At 42.8% G+C, this 16,487-nt stretch overlaps 1 protein-coding gene across 19 annotated transcripts in view; it reads right to left on the bottom strand.

The window, feature by feature from the left end:
- SLC9A9 (solute carrier family 9 member A9) overlaps window positions 1–16,487 on the bottom strand; it is a 763,188-nt gene that overhangs the window by 116,877 nt on the left and 629,824 nt on the right. Inside the window, exon 15 of one of the 19 annotated variants that reach the window (XR_006222101.1) lies at window positions 13,727–14,272. The exons of the other annotated variants lie outside the window; for them this stretch is intronic. The gene's annotated coding sequence lies outside the window, so the exon portion shown is untranslated. Of the gene's footprint in view, window positions 1–13,726; window positions 14,273–16,487 lie in introns of those variants that run through there. 19 annotated transcript variants of the gene reach the window in all.

Genomic DNA, 16,487 nt, shown 5'->3' with positions numbered 1-16,487 from the left:
ATGGCCTGCTCTGCCTGCTTGCCCTTTGTCCCTCAACACATTCCCTACACTTCAGTCAGAGTGATGATTCTCAAGTATGGCTTCCTTAGCATAAAACCCAGCACTGGAACCTGGTGAACTTGGCTCCTACACTGTCTGGTCTCTGCTCCTCCCCACCTTGTCTTTCCCTGTTCCAGACCTTTCTCAAATATGCTTGCCTCTTTCTTCCTCTCTTTTCTCCTGACCTGCAAGCATCCTGACTCCTTCCCCTGGTTATATCTCAGAAGGAATCTTACTTCCTCAAGGGGGTCCTCCCTACTCTCTATCCAAAGTTATGTTGACCTGTTTCCCCCTTTCCTCTTCTATAATAATTATGGGTAGTTTGTTCTTTATAATAACAAGTAACTCAGGGCTCTGCTGGGACAGGCTCCCTAGAGCAGATTAAGCACTCTTCCCAACTCTGTATTCAGTGACCTCACGTTAGTAGACTGACATCAACCAACGGTGGGAGGATTTTTACCTTATAAATTAGCATATGCTATAAAGCAGTTTTTAACTTTTCCCCCAGAGAGCTGGTTGTTAAACATTTATGAGCACACCACTGGTTATTCCCATAAGAACTGAAGGTATCCCAGTTCTGCCCACAGAGCCTGGCTCATAATAGGGTTCTATAAATATTTATGAAATTAAACAAACATAAATTGAGACTTTCAATGTGGCCATACTGAATTGTATTTTATAAATATATATAAATATATATATGTGTGTGTGTATATATATATACATACATATATATAAAATCTTTATCTTGACAATGATCTCATGAAGCTAGTATTGCGTCCCTTATGTTTTGAATGAGGACATTTATATTCAGCAAAGTAAGTGATGTGCCCATTGTCATAGAGTGAGTTAGCTGACGATCCCTTGAGCCTGTACCCTGGGGCATTGCTCCAGCCCATTGCCTTCTGCTCTTGGCTGTCTGCACCCATGCTGTCTTCAGCCTGGCTTGGGTCTCTAAATACAAACTGCAGCTTGTCTTTTCCCGAGCGGACTTGTCTTTCTGTATTCATTTGCCTGGTCCCAGTCTCACCATCATAGCCAGTTGACTGCCCACACTCTGCCTGATCAAGGTCTCTAGTCTGTCCTCCGGATGGGCCCTGCCTTTGGACACCTGCATGTGGCCCAGAAGGCACAGGACATGGCATAACAGATGAAGGCTGGGAAGCTTCTGGAGCCCCATGCCTGGGACTCAGCAGTAGGGTAATCAACTCATCCTGGTTTACCCAAAACTTTCCCAATTTTAGCACTGAAAATCCCACGTCCTGGAAATCCCCCAGCTGGTATGGTTGGTCACCCTGCTCAGAGCACAGAGAGATCTGAGGCCATTAGAGGAAGGGAAATCCCAAAAGAGTTCTGAAAGCACAGCATCCATATAGACTTCCTTAGGTCCACCTTCATACTGCCTGCTGACTTTATGTGTCTGCATCCCCATCTTTGAGAGTGACTAGCACCAAGAGCAAGTCATTTAATTTCTCTAAGCCTCTGTTGGTTGATGTATCTACAACATAGTGATAATGAAGACTAGCTACATAATTTGTGGGACTCAGTATAAAATGAAAATGTGGGGTCCCTTGTTCAAAAATTACTAAGAATTTCAAGATGGTGTACACAGAGCACGGAGCCCTTCTGAATGGGGGTCTCTCTGTGGCTCCAATCCTCTCAAGCCTGTGAAGCTGGGCCTGGAAGTAGATGATCACACCTCTCATTCAAAGTTGTGAGGATTCAATGGCCCAAAGCATCAACAGCACTGGGCACGATGCCTGTTTCAGGGATAATGTTCAGAAGATGGTGGTAATTGTTTCTGAGGTCTGATCCTGTTTCCCCCTCACTTGCTCAGCCTCTCCCAGAACAGACACCTGAATTCTTACCTTGACAGTAACGTGAATTCAGTAATCTTTTGTAAGTCACTTCAGCTTCTCTAGGCTCAGAGTTTTCCCTCTATAAAACATGGGGATTGCGGGAAATCTCTAAAGAGCTTACCAGCTCTAAATTTGTTTCGGCCAACTCCGTGACATTTATACATATGAGCAAGGTCTTAATGTTCTTTGGAAAGCAGTTTCTTCCTCCCTGGGTTTTCTGAGATTCTATTTGGCCTTCAAGTTCCATTCTTATCAAAGAATCTCTCTCCCTCCAACCCTGAATAAATCAAGCGTTCTTAGAATATTTCTAAAGTTCTTTTAATTCAAAAGTCAACCCATTTTATACCTGAGCAGTCTAAGGCTTGGGGCAGCTGAACACCTCACTTGAAGCCATAATGAGTTGGAGAAGTGTGGGAATCAAACCCAGATCCTCCACAGTAATATACTGTTTCTATCTTGCCTAGGGAAACACCAGAGAGTACCTTTATAATTGTACTTTGCAATTATTCTTTCCTAAAAATTTTCTTATAAAAATAAAGAGGAAGTAGAAAAGAAAAAAAAAAACCTTTCCATTTGGGCTCACTCGATGAATTTTTTTTTCAAGTATGTCCCCATTTTCCTCAAACCTTAGGACATCTGACCTAGTTCATGATTTCTCTAGTATTTTCTATTTAGTAAGGACAAGGGTTTCCTCTCTTCCCATTTGAGTGTAGGATTCTCATACCCTCTCAGCATGTTTCTGTGCTCTAGAGAGAATTAGCAGATGTTCCTTTAATGGCACATCTTCTTAACCTTTTGTTACCTCCTATCACAACTGGTCTCTAGGGGATATCTAATTCCCATAAAAGAAAAGGTTGGACAGAGGGAAAGAATGTTCTTAGCCATTTCTTGGGCCTGGTCCATGTGAACTCCTACTAGACCTCTCCATGGGCATCTGGTCATGTGCCTGGTGGTTGGAAATTTTTGAGCTTTTCCCAAGGATAAGAATTAAAAAAAAGTCTCTGTCTCTGAAAATCCTGTTGCTTCCTAAAATCATGCCTACCCTTGTCTGTGCTGGTCCTTTCACCAAGGATCCTCAGCTGGACAATGGATCCAGCTTGCTTTTTGAGTAATTTATTTTTTAATATAATTTGTACTTTTCACACAAATTGGCTGAGGGCCAGACAAAACATGTATTGTTTTAATGGGAGTGAAGACTGTAATTTTATGTTCTTCTCTTAGTTTAATCCAACCTTCTTCTGCTGCAATGTTACTGAACTGACAGATGTTCCAAGTCAACTGGAAGGAGTTTTTTGGTGCCACCCTTGGCACTCATTAAGATTTAGGGCAATATGCCATTTTCTCCATTTCAAACAGCTTAGAAAGGAAGTCCAAAGGCTCAAATTCTAAGGAACTATGATTTGCCAACCAATGCCTGAGAATAATGTTTGTAAACTAAGAACAATTTCCAGTGAGTACTTTCTTCCTTTTCCATAAGGTTGTGTAATAATCTCTTTTCTAGAATAAATTCACATATATCTGGGGTTGTTATGAATTTTCAATAGGTATCAGGTCAACATGAGAGCTTCAAGAAGCTTGGAGTGAAATGCAGGGGTGGAGAGGCCTTTACAAATAAAACCAGAAAGTCTTACGCTTCAAAAAAAATCTCAGTTTAGAATCTGGGTTTGCATCTACTTCAGAATTGGATACTTTCTGCTTCCTGCCCACTATCCTGGCACGGGGATGCTTCCTAGAGACTGCAGAGATTGTTGAGTTGCAGAGATGGAGTTGTAGTTGTGTAGGTGGATGGAACATTCCTTAGAGGGCCAAGAAAGCTAGTGGGCATAATCCTGTGTGTGCAGAGAGGGCAGTGATGAGAATTGGTATATCCAAAAGAATTTGTGCCATGGGGACCCTCATATGCTCATGAGATTGTGTGAACACTAATAACACAGGTGACCATAATTTTCATGGATAGAAAATCAGAATGAAAATTTAAGTTCTAGAGAAAATTTTCTGGGCCTAAAATTCTTCAGGGCTAAGAACATCCTTAAGTCAAACTAGATTGTTTATTCGGGAGGATGTCGGATGTCCTTAGGCCTCTTATTTTAGAGATCAGGAAATGGGTGCCCAGAAAGGTTAAGTGAGCTGCCGAGGTTGTAAAAGGGAAGACTCTCTGTATAAACAACTTGATATCCAGAGAACCTTTCCCATCCAGTTCAGCCAAGACTGAAAGTGGCTTCTTACCTGCCCCACAAAGTCAGTGGGAAATGGTGGTCTTTTCTTTAAAAACAAGTCTCTCTTCTTAGCTGCCCAGCATCTTTGTCTTGTGTAGGAGGGTTTATACTTTCTCCAGAAAGGGAAGAATGTCTCAGTGAGCAGAAAAGACAGTGAAGTACCCCTGATAGCCAGAAACCAAAATGAATATGCCTTGACAGTCCATGTTTTGATAATTTGGGTCCATCTAGGGAAGACCTTACATGACTGGTGAAATGTCACGGCATATTATTTTTGGCATGGGATCAAATATATTCTGCATTAATAAACTAATGTGTTTGCGTTTCCTAGTGGTTATGACCCTCTGTTTTGGTTAGCCTGGAACTTTAATGGAATAAAACCATTGAAATATCATGCTTTATCATACATTTGTGTAGCACTTAGTTACTGAGAACACATCACCTCATCTATCGCAAATGTCTGCTGTGTGAGGCATGTGTTCTTATTTTTACAGATAGAGAAATTAAAAGCACTGGGAAGAATGACCTTCTCAAGGGCAGACAAAGAAGTGGCAGGTGTAAGGGCTTGACCCGGGACTTCTGATTCAAAATTCTCTTTCTACCATATCATAATTAAATTTTTTCAGGTGGTGATAAATTCTTCTGTAGGACTCAGGTGAAAGCAGACTTTACTCCCGGGCAGGTTAAGTGCTTCTTGTACCGATAACTACACATGTTACCTTGCAGAACTAAACAACAGTAATGAGGAGGATTAGGACTAAGTAAAGTTGTATTAGAAGCAGGTGACATGGCAGATCTGATTACATAAAATAAAAATAATGGGGAAAATGTCTTTTCTGATTGTGTTGACAGTGGCGGGGAAAGAAACAATGTTCTGAATGTTCTTTTGTCTCTACCTATGGCTCTGGATGAGTTTGCTCCCCTGTATACTGAATACCATCCCTGAACATTGTGAGACTGAAAAGTGACGATCGCCATTCCATATTTTCGTTTCTTTGAGATCTTTCCAAGTTCGGCTTTTGAAAATATGTTGAAAATATATCACACTTCTTTACCTGATGGGGAAAAACTAAATGAGCTAGTACTTTTGAGGGATGAGACATATTCTATTTGTCTACCGGAAGGTGAAACAAAGTATTAAGTTCCAATCTTTCTTTTTTTAAGCTCCAATCTTCAGCGGGGAACAAAGTCTGAATACTGACACTTTGGTCTGTTAAATCTTTTTTAAGTTACAGAGAATCACACCCCAGGAAAATACTCAATTGCCCTCTCACAATGTCAGAGGATATGGTGTAATCTACTTCTGTCATTTGCTGAACAAGAAGTGATGTGTCGATGCGTGGGTATGGGGATGGTGGATGGTTGAAAATGCAGTGTAGCAAGGCTCCATCAAGTAGCAAATCAAAGGAGCAGGAATAAACTTTGGAGGAAAACTGAAGTGGTTGCCAAAAAGTTGACCCTCAGTTGTAATGTCACCAAAGCACTCCTACAAAAGGTCTGGCCTCACCGTTTCCAGCAACATGAGCACTTGTCTGGAAAGAGGCTCTCCTTAAATCTTTGCTCCAGTCTCCATGTGACTATCTCTGAATCTGTCCCAAAGACAAGAAGCAGGTAAGCTGCTTGATGTCACACCAGTACAGTAAGCGTGGCCTTTCCAAATTGGACACTAGCTCACCAGCCCAAAGAAGTCATCTGTTCCCTCATCCTGCTTTTCTTTCTAGTAGGTGAAAACCCATCCTGTCTTACACAGCTGACAGAGAAGTATATTCTACACCTTCCTTTGGACAATTCATTCTTTGGAATAGCAACCCCAGGTTCCTAGAAATTTTTCTCAGTCTTGAAACTGAGTCCTTCATATTGCATCTTACTTCAGTGTAGCTGGTCACTACTTTCTAATAATATCAGGCATTTGGAGACTGACATCCTCCTCCTCATACTTCTGACCATTGCTCAGACCAAGATGGCAGCTCACACTCTGTGATAACCCCTGCTGTATGATGCTGACTCAAAGACTTTCCCAATCTTCTGTCCCAGAGAACATGCTTTCTTCAAATACCCTCCTTTGGGTCATTCTCTGGGCAAGAGAGCTAACTAATTCATCTTATTCTTTGATGAAGCTAGTGATATTACCCAAGAAACAGAACAAAGGCCAAGGAGGTTAAAAAAACTAAAAAGCTATAATTAATTAAGCTTCTACTGTGGACCAAGCACCATACCAAAGTCTTCTACATGAACCCTCACAGGTGAGCCTCAGGAAGGCCCTTCAAGGTAGGTTTGGGTGTTGCTGCTTTTGTAGTTGAGGAAATGGAGCCTTGGATCCATTGTGAATGGAAGAACTGCAGTTCAGTGTCTTGCTGATTCTAAGGCCACACAGCTTCTCACAGAGGACAGGGGCTCATTGATGGTGAAGGGTTCCAACCCAAAGCTTAAATCCTATCTGTACTTCTTTTTTTTCTTTTAATGTTTGTTGCTCCCCCTACAGCCATAGGAAAATAGCTCCACATGTGATTCACAGAACACACCCAGTAAGCAGCTGGTTTGAGATTGAAAAAGTCATCTAAGCCATAGCCCTGCTCAATCCTGGCAGCCACAATGATCAGAAATCAGGAGCACCTGCGTGGCTCAGTCAGTTGAGCATCGGACTTCGGCTCAGGTCACAGCTCATAGGTTCTAGCCTCGCATCAGGCTCTGTGCTGATGGCTCGGAGCCTGGAGCCTGCCTGGGATTCTCTGTCTCCCTCTTTCTCTGCCCCTCTCTAACTTGCACTCTTTCTCTCTCTCTCAAATAAATGAATGAATGAATTAAAAAGAACAAACAAACACAACAACAATGGCCAGAAACCATAAGATTTCTTCAGGCTGTCTCACCAGCATGTCAATAGTTCTATTTTCTCCCTGGATTCTCCCAAAATGTTCCAAGTGTTATTCCCATTCTACAGATAGAGAAACCCTCGTCCTGAGAGCAATGAAGTAGTGAAAGTTCACAATTTTTTGACTGCTTGGCTTTTAGGGAACACGTGGGTCTTTCTTCTTGTTCCCTTCTGGGTAGAGAGGCAAGACAGCATGTCTCTCTTCCCCTAGACTGTCCTACAGAAAGGCCTTGGCTGCTATGCTGGCTTTCAAAGTGGGAAGTGCTGCAGCACAGAGCAGCGGGGCAGAGGGGAGCACATTCCCCCTTGATTCCACATGGGCGGAGCCCATCCCCAGGGGGTGACCAGGCCAGGCCCAGGTGTGGAGCTGACAATGCTGCCAGGACCTGCCTCTTTGTGGGACCAAGAATGGGGGGTGTGCATGGGTGGAGTGGAGGGGGAATTCAGTCATCTTGTCCTTATGCCTACTTCCATCATAGCAATTAATTCCCTCAGTTATGACTTTGAAAGTCTCTGTCTCCCCACTGGACCATGAGCTTCTTGAGAACAGGGTCTGCCTCTTCCCATTTCCATCCTTAGCAGGCAGCATAGTTTGTTAGCACAGAGTAACTTTTCAGTAAGGATATATTGGACAAATGGAGGGAGAAACGTGGCTATCATATGAAGATCACCCTTCTTTCCCCTGCTGCTGAGATCATGAATTGCTCTGTTTCACTATATGTTGGGATCCCACGCTCCCTCCTGCTCACCAGCCTCTCCTCACATTGTGCTGGCCCTTCTCCCTCTGGCCTGTCCCCACACAGGGCTGACCCCAGGGAATAGAAATAAGGAACCTGGCAGACGGAGCCATATGAATGAGCATTATGAGTTAGTTTGGGGGTGGGGAGAGACTGGTTTGAATTATAGTTTTCCGGGGCTGGAAGTGGGGACTGTGTGACTGACACACAGCAGCTGTTTCCACTTAAAATTGATTAGCAAGTATCACTACAAATGAACTCAGAATTTAAAACAAAACACCATGGAAATGAATCATTCTAAATCATTCTAAACTGGTCGAAGGAAAGACTTTCTCCAGCTGAAGACCAAAAAGATCTCCTTTAGTTCTGCTTTTCCCCACTGGCCAGCCCTCCTGGAAGCTATAGTTCCCCACATCACTGAGATGAAATGCATACCAATTCTTTCCTGCTGGCTGCTTGTCACTAGTTTTAACTGGCCTCGAGCAAATGCCCTGGCACTGTCTGCAAAACTGGAAGTAAAATGCCGCCCGAGACAGAGGCAGCCAGGCTAGCTTTCCCCTGCTTTCGGGCAGGAGCCACATTCTCAGAGCAGCCCTGGGGGCTCTCAGAAGTGGTCTATTATGACACTCAAAAGTGAGTAGCTGATAGGCTCGTGGACAGTGCTATTTCCATTAGCCTTAAAAGGTGCTAAAGCACCTGGAAAGTTAAACATAAAATACTGTTTGGTTTTCCAAAATGTTCTCATTAGAGAATTAAGAGTTTAATTCGCAGAAACAAATAACCCCAAGGTGTGATACTCAAGGAAATTTCAGAGAGTCCTGTGGTTATTAATGACCATACAATGAGCAGTCTTAGTAGAAAGCCTGATAGGGGAGGCAAATCAAATAAAGAAAATCAATTTCTGAGAATAAATTAAATTTAAAATGCGTCAGCTATAGGCCTCAGCAAAGACAAGTTATAGTACATCTTCTGGTCATCTAACTAATGGAAGTCACATTTTATTCCCATTATACTGGGCACATATTACCAAGCTCTGATCTCTCTAAAATTAGATCTTTGCAAAGATATAGTTGGCTCATCCTGACAGGGCTGATGGGTGGTGAGAGCCTCTAGCAGCAGCACACTCCATCTGGGAAGATTCTGTTCTGTTCAGCTCTATAAAGCATCTTTGTGTTTCAAGAGTTGATGGATTGCTACATGGCACAAAACAAACCTTAGTGGCCCGTTGTCTTTCCACTGCTGCTTAGCACACAGAGTAAGTACATGGCTGGCCCTAGCCAAACATCCATGTCACTCCCTGACAAGAATTGGAAGATGCCACTTAGTTGCTTTCCTACCTAGTTTTGTTTAAAACCATGTGTAAGAATCATGGTTCGGGAACCGTAAGATAAAAAAGACCTAGGGGTTGCCTGTCCTTTGGCCAAGGAGACATGATGACACTTACTTATTGTCTATACCAAGTTTAGGCTTTTACATTATCTTTTTTAATTGGAAGAATTCCCACTTGAGCAGAGTTAAACTGAGTGTTTAATGCTTCCCTGGGGTAATGCTAAAGTATGGATTAATTGTGCACTGGTAGAATGAACGTGATCCCTTGGCCCTGTTTTGTGGAAGGTACTGGAAAAGATGGAGTGTGGGATCTAGACAGAGAGAAAAGACCTCCAAATAGTAGCCAGGAAGGGTCTTCGACTGGTGAAAAGAAATCAGGAGGCAGAAAGGGGAAGATAACACCGAGATGTCCCCTTGCCCAAAGCTTCATCTAGAGGGTTCTAAAATATGTATTTGAGTTTCTGAGTAGACAAGGTTGGATTATTCTTGGCTGAGGAAGTCAAGATAGAGGGGTATTGGGTTTGGGGAGTTGGAGGGTTTACAGTTAAGATATGAGGAGGAAATGATGAAATCACACAGGTGAAAACATCCCTCCCCCAACCCCCAATCTTTAGATATTGAAAACCACTTGCCACTCACAAGATGGCAAATTTGACCACACGGGAAAATTTTATTTTGTTTCATTGTTTCAACCACCCAACATTTATGATGTGCAATTACTACATGTCAAGAAGTCTGTTAGCCAATGGGGATATAACCTTAATTATAACATAGTCTTTGCCTTCAAACTTGCTCCTATTCTAGTGTGGGAGACAGAAAGTAAACAGGCAACTTTGTTCACCTTGTTCAGAGCCCCTTGTGTTCAGTGCTCTGAGGGGAGCTAATGAGAATCTCTGGGAGTGTATGGGATGGGCAGTTATTACTAAACTTGGTGGCAAAAGGACCTCGCCTACATTGCGGGACTTCTGAGAAGAGCTGGTCTGCAACAAAGTGCCAAGCAGACAATATCCATGCAGTGACTGCCTTGGAGGTGTACTTTTAAACCTGCACTGACACTGATAGGCACAGTGCTAAGAAAATACTTGGTTTCCCTCCTCTGCCCACGTAACCCTGTCTTCTCTCTGCCTCAGCCTTATATCCAGGCAGTAGGTCTGGGTTCCCTCCCTGGGTCGCTGAGAGAGGTGTCTTTCTTCAGAAAACCTTTGGGATTTGGATTTTCTCAGGAAGATGGAGGAATGAACACCCACTCTTGGGTCTAATCCTTCCCCTTGATCCAAAACTTCCCAGAAAAATGTCTCAAAAAAGCCTTCCTGAGACTTAAGCCTTCTGCCCTACCCACTAATTGCCACTTCTCCAAGACTGGAGTAGGGCAAATAATGGGGCATATTCGAGGGGGCATTTTTTATCAGAGATATATGGAGTCAGGAGATAGCCACCTTCATGTACCGCTCTGTGCAAAGAGGAATAAAATAGATTTCTTTTCCAAAAAAAAAAAGAAAAAAGAAAATAACTGGTTGACCCCATATCAGGCTTATAAATATATAGTGATGCATTCCAGACATTTGCTAAAATCCTGACTATCTCATAAGGATCAAAAATAGAAGAGTTGAGGAAAATCAGTTCTGCTGGAATCAGCAACACAGAATGGACACACCAGGGAAGGAGTAGAGAAGGATGATATTGACAATATTAAGACAAAATTCATGTTGAGCACTTAAAACTGTTTGCAAATGTTACTTCATGTGATTCCCCCAACAACCCTCCCAGGAAGGAGCTATCATTATATCCATTTCACAGATGAGCAAACTGAGGCTCAGAGAGATTAAGTAGCTTGCATGGGCACAGTAACACAGAAATACTAAATGGTGGGTACAGGATTCAATCTTAGTTCTGATCCTAGGATTGTTGTGAGGACTAAATAAGTTAATACTTGCAAAGTGCCAGCAACAGGGCCTGAAACAGAGCCAACATTCAATAAGCATTCACCATTATAACTAATGCAGATAAATCTCTCCTGCAGATTTCTTCCAAGAGAAAAACAAATGATCTCCCTTCAAATTACCAACCTAATGCAGATCCCTCAGTGATTAAAGTCACTAATTATCTGCCTCTGAAGGAGAAAAGAAATAAGGCAGGAATTTGCCCACTCCCTCTGTCCAGTCAGGTATTGGGCATGCAGTGAGATGAGAACACGGTGTGCATTGCTGGGGCAGCCCTTCTCAGAGCTGGGCTCCTGCCTGAGGAGCTTGCTGCCCATGCACATGTCAGTGAGGCTCTTCCTGAGCCCGTGGCAGGGAGAACTCCTACCCCATTTGCCTTTTGCTTTTCTCTCAGATTGGATATCTCAGTGTTACCCAGATCAAAAGACTTTCCTTAGTCACAATCCTCCTGATTCCCATACCAGCAGGAGGGTGTGAGGTCTTTTAGGGGGTTGATAGATGAGATTTGCTGAACCACACTTCCCACCAGTTTTTTTCCAAGATATAACACTCTGGGAACTGGAGAAAACAGACATCTATTTTCCTTCTTTGAAAGAAAGCAGTATGTACAAAATTTATTATTTATTTCTAGAGATTTGAAATGTTCTGTGTTCCATTTTCTTCCTTCTTGCTCCATCCCAGTATCTTTGTAGGTCTTTGCCACCCAAAGGGATTTGTAAGATTGTTACAACCATCAGCAGTGCAGTGAGATGTTGATATATTGTTGCCTGTTTTTTTTGTTTGTTTTTATTTTTGTTTTTTTACTTTTTCTCAATCTACTTTCAAAAACTATACCTAAGGTTGTTTCGCCATTAACTAATAAATGCTCCTAATGAATTTCACCCTTCTTTCAACAAATCAAGACTGGGTTTTTCAAAGGGAACATGAGAAATAAATTAAAACTGTATTAGGAAGAAGCTGTCATCACTGTAATTTTTAGAATAAGATAAGCAAGCAATTTTGTGTTATTTCTTTGAGGAACTCAAAGTAACAATCAATTAACCCTGTGAAGTAAATATGAGAGAAATGTGATTAGGTACATTTTTCTCATGAGAAAACAAACATGGAGAGGAAAAGCAGTTTGCTAGTTCAGAATTCACAGTGCAGTCAAGCAGGACTTGTAACTACACCCAGACCTTAGCCAGTAAGTGTTAAGAGTCAACCATCTAGAAGTAGCCATTGGATCAAATAAAACAAAACAATTGTCAGTTGCAAGCAGCTGCCCTTCATGGGGTACAAACTCTGGACTTGCCAGAGTCCCCGCCAGTTCTCCCTGAAAAGGGGTAGCATCTCAGTTGTCATTCCTGTCTTTATTCAGCCTGCGATACTCAGTTATGCCATCTGCCTGAGCATAAGGTATAAGACGCCCCATCTACCCAAGTGCAGTTGTCACCATAATTGTTTTTAAAGTTTATTTATTTTGAGAGAGAGAGGAGCAGAGAGATAGGGAGAGAGAATTCCAAGCAGGCCCACCGTTAGCGCAGAGCCCAATGCAGAGCTTGAATTCATGAACCAAAGATCATCACCTGAGCCGAGATCAAGAGTTGGACTCTTAACCAACTGAGCCATCCAGGCACCCCTATTCTTGCCAGGATTCTTGAAACTAGTTGCATAGGACAGAGGCAGGACAAAGGGAGTTAGAGACACGGGGAGATGCTAATGTGAATTGAAGTCTTTTTGGGAGAGAGGGACATGATTTTGACCTTGCTAGAGAGGGACTGGCAAGCTAGAGAAGGGAATGGGAAGGTGGGGGAGAAGGCATAGATTGTGATGCCACTAAATAAAGGAGTTAGTACAGTAAGGCTGGTTTTCAGTTGTCTTCTGGTTTCATATGTCACTTGCTCTGGGTCTCTGGGAAGGTCTCTTATCTTGACCTCAGTTTCTTATAATACATAAATTTGATTTCTTATAATTGTCAAACTAAAATAAAGTATCCACTATGTAAAGGTAATGGAAATTGTCATAAATTGGTCCTCCTGAAATGGCACCTGATAAAACGGGAGCTTACTCATTGCAGACCCGATCGATGGCTAGGCGTGCTGGAACTCACGTGCCTTGTACATGAATTGATGGAGAAGATGAGGGGCAGTTTAATAGCAGTTTGAGAATGTATGCAAAACAGAGGCTCTGGTCCCCGGGGTGGGTTCTGGGCAGCCCAGGGCAGAGGCTTCCTTGGATCTCACTTCAGGTGTCCCACAAATTCTCTTTTTGACCTTGTCAAAACCACTTTGGCTGTTGCCTCATGTTTCCCATCTACAAACAGTAGCTAATGAATGATACCTACCCACAGGTTGTATGTAGATTAATTAGTTAACGTTTGCCAAGTACCTTGAAGATCAGAGCTCTACCTATTGTAAAAGCTTTTTCCTGCTTGTCCTGAGAAGTCTAATCCCTTAGAAAAAGAGGCCATTTCACAGGGCAGTGGCTGCCCTGATCTAACTGATGGGATAAGATCTTCCCCCATGTTTTTTATCTGTCAGAAGAAAGGAGTTTGTTTAATTAGCAGGCAATGCTTTTCTGGAAACAGCTTCTGTGAATTCGCAAAGAGGCTACAACTCCCAGTGTATTATTATCACTTATCTTTCCCCCCCAGCTGACATTTGCAGCCTGTTGCAAGTCACAAATTCCTAAAGGATGGACATAGTGGAGAGAAAGCTAAGTGGCAACGGTGACAAGCCACTAAGGATTTCTGCTGAAATCGAAATTTGAAACCTTGCAAGAAATATCTGCAAGATTCTCAGGGCAAAATGGTAGCAGAGAGAGTGTAGGCCTAGAGGGACTATGGGCAAATTCCTTCCCATTTTGTGATTCTATTTTCCTGACTCTGAAATGGGTTGGAAGTCCTTGGCTATTCCTTTGCTTTTCTGGCATATTGTATGGGCTGGTGCTGTCACCTGGGTCCAGTGCTTCAAGATTTTTACCACAGCATGCCCTATACACATGAGCTATTTGTCTATTGGAGGTCCACTTAGTTCTCTGCTACCCGGATGGCCACATTGGAGCAGCTGGGATGACGGTTCTCATCACTCTCCAAATTTATTCTGCTTCTTTGTTAGTTCATACTCTGCTTCTCTCCACTGCACTGTGAGCTCCAGGAGGCCAGCCAGGCACCTTGTTCCCCTTATTCAGTGCGGTATCCTCAGTGCCTGGGACTGGCCTGGTGCACAGTAGTTGCTCAGTGAATATTGCTTGAGTGAATTATTGCCCATCCTCTATACACCACCACTCCAATGGCAACAAACACCTGTTTGGAAGAAGAGGAAGTTTCACAATTCACAACCTGAATTGTTGTGGGTTTAATTGTGTCCCCCCCCAAAAGATACATTCAAGTTCTAACCCCTGGTACTTGTGAATGTGACCTTATCTGGAAATAGGTTCTTTGCAGATGTCATCAAGTTAAGATGAGGTCATACTGGATTAGGGTGGGCCCTAATTATGACGACTGACATGTCTGTAAGAAGAGGGATGTTTGTACACAGAGACACAGGCAAACAGGGCAAAGATGACGTGAAGACAAAGACAGAGACTGGAGTGAATCATCTGCAAGTCAAAGAATACCAAAGATTATCTGACAGTAACCACCAGAAGCTAGAAGAGGCAAGGAAGAATTTTTCCTTGGAGCCTTTGGAGGGAGCATGACCCTGCTGATGCCTTGTTTTCAAACACTGGGCTTTCAGAACTGTGAAAGAATACACTTTTGTTGTTTTAAGCCACCCAGTTTGTGGTACTTTGTTACAAAAACCCTAGGAAGCTAATGTGTGAATGTTATTACAGATCAAAGAGACCCTTTAGGGAATGAGATGAGAAGACTTCTTACCTTTGCTTAAAAGTTTAGTTTACTTATGGCTTCCACAGAAGAGCAAAGCAGTGTGTTTTTAATCATAGCAGATTTGTCAGAGAGGTAACGGATAAAGATGGGAAGAGAGGGAAGCGTGTGCAATCTACAGAGGCTTTCCCTTTGTGCCAAAGAGCCTCCTGATCCTTGTCTGTCTATCTGGTCTTCGAATATGGCCACCCAAAGTCCTTCACATCCCACGGTTAGCTTCACTCAGCAGGTCTAACTCTTTGTTCTTTGGTTGCCCTTCACTTTGGAGCTTTAAGTTCTTACTTTGTGTGCCCTAGATTTTCTGTTTCCAGAGAGACAAAGGGGTCTGCCAGAGGTACTGTGGTCTGTGTGTCAGGTATGTGTTAGGACAATTCCCCTCACATTAATTTTAATCACTAAGGCCCAAAGAGTCAGCTGAAATAGTACATACATTGTTCTGAAGTATATTTCTTCTTGTAAGGAATATTTACAAATTCAATTCAAATATTTTTGGAATGTCAATGGTTCTTGATTCTGAATTTTAGATCCTTAATAAGACTCTACTCACTCTGGAGCAGTGATTCTTAGACTTGTTTAGGTGACAGATCCTTTGATGGTCTGATGATGTTATGGAGTCTCTCCCCAGGCAGGTGAACATCCACACAACATCTTGATGATGCCTTTAGGCCCTGGATTCCACATTAGGAAACTATGCTCTGCTCTAGGTGGATCATCTTCTCCCCCATCCCAGCTGTCAAAAGGGGAATCCACTTGATCCTTCCACTGACTTCTCAGAAGAGAAAGGGGGTGCAAAGGAGTCCTGGCCTCCAGCTTTTGGGAACACAGTAGATCTGACCTTTTGGTGGATCTCATCTGATTCTTTTTCCTTAATTTACATAGTTTACCAGTGTGATGGTTAATTTTATGTGTCAACTTGACTGGGCTATAAGGTGTTGCGTTATCTGGTCAAACATTATATTGGGTATGTCCGTGAGAGTGTTTCTGGATGACATTAACATTTGAATATGTAGAATGAATAAAATAGAATGCCCTACCCAATGTGGATGGGCTCCAACCAACCAGTTGAAAGCCTAAGTAGGACAAAAAGCTGAACCTCCCAGAAATAAGAGGGAATTCCTCCTGCCTGGTTGGCTTTGAGCTGGCCTTTTGGTGACTTTGGACTTGAACTGAAACATTGACTCTTCCTGCATCTTGATCCTAGTGGCCTCCAGACTGGAATTTATACCATCATCTCTCCTGGGTCTCCAGCATGCTGACTGTGGATTTTGAGACTTCTCAACCTCCATAACCATGTGAGCCAATACCTTAAAATAAATTTTTTTTTTTTTTTTTTTTTTTTTTAGCGTTTATTTATTTTTGAGACAGAGAGAGACAAAGCATGAACGGGGGAGGGTCAGAGAGAGGGAGACACAGAATCTGAAACAGGCTCCAGGCTCTGAGCTGTCAGCACAGAGCCCGACGTGGGGCTCGAACTCACGGACCGCGAGATCGTGACCTGGGCCGAAGTCGGCTGCTTAACCAACTGAGCCACCCAGGCGCCCCAAATATTTTTATATATAGTCTGTTTATTCTGTTTCTCTGAAGATCCTTGACTAATACAGCCAGGGAAAGAGGAGGCAAAACCTGTACCTCT

This window comes from Panthera tigris, chromosome C2 (assembly GCF_018350195.1).
Source record: "Panthera tigris isolate Pti1 chromosome C2, P.tigris_Pti1_mat1.1, whole genome shotgun sequence".
NCBI classification, from domain to species: Eukaryota; Metazoa; Chordata; class Mammalia; order Carnivora; family Felidae; genus Panthera; species Panthera tigris.
Note: the sequence above shows the minus strand (reverse complement) of the source record. Positions and strands in the feature narration are given on the sequence as shown.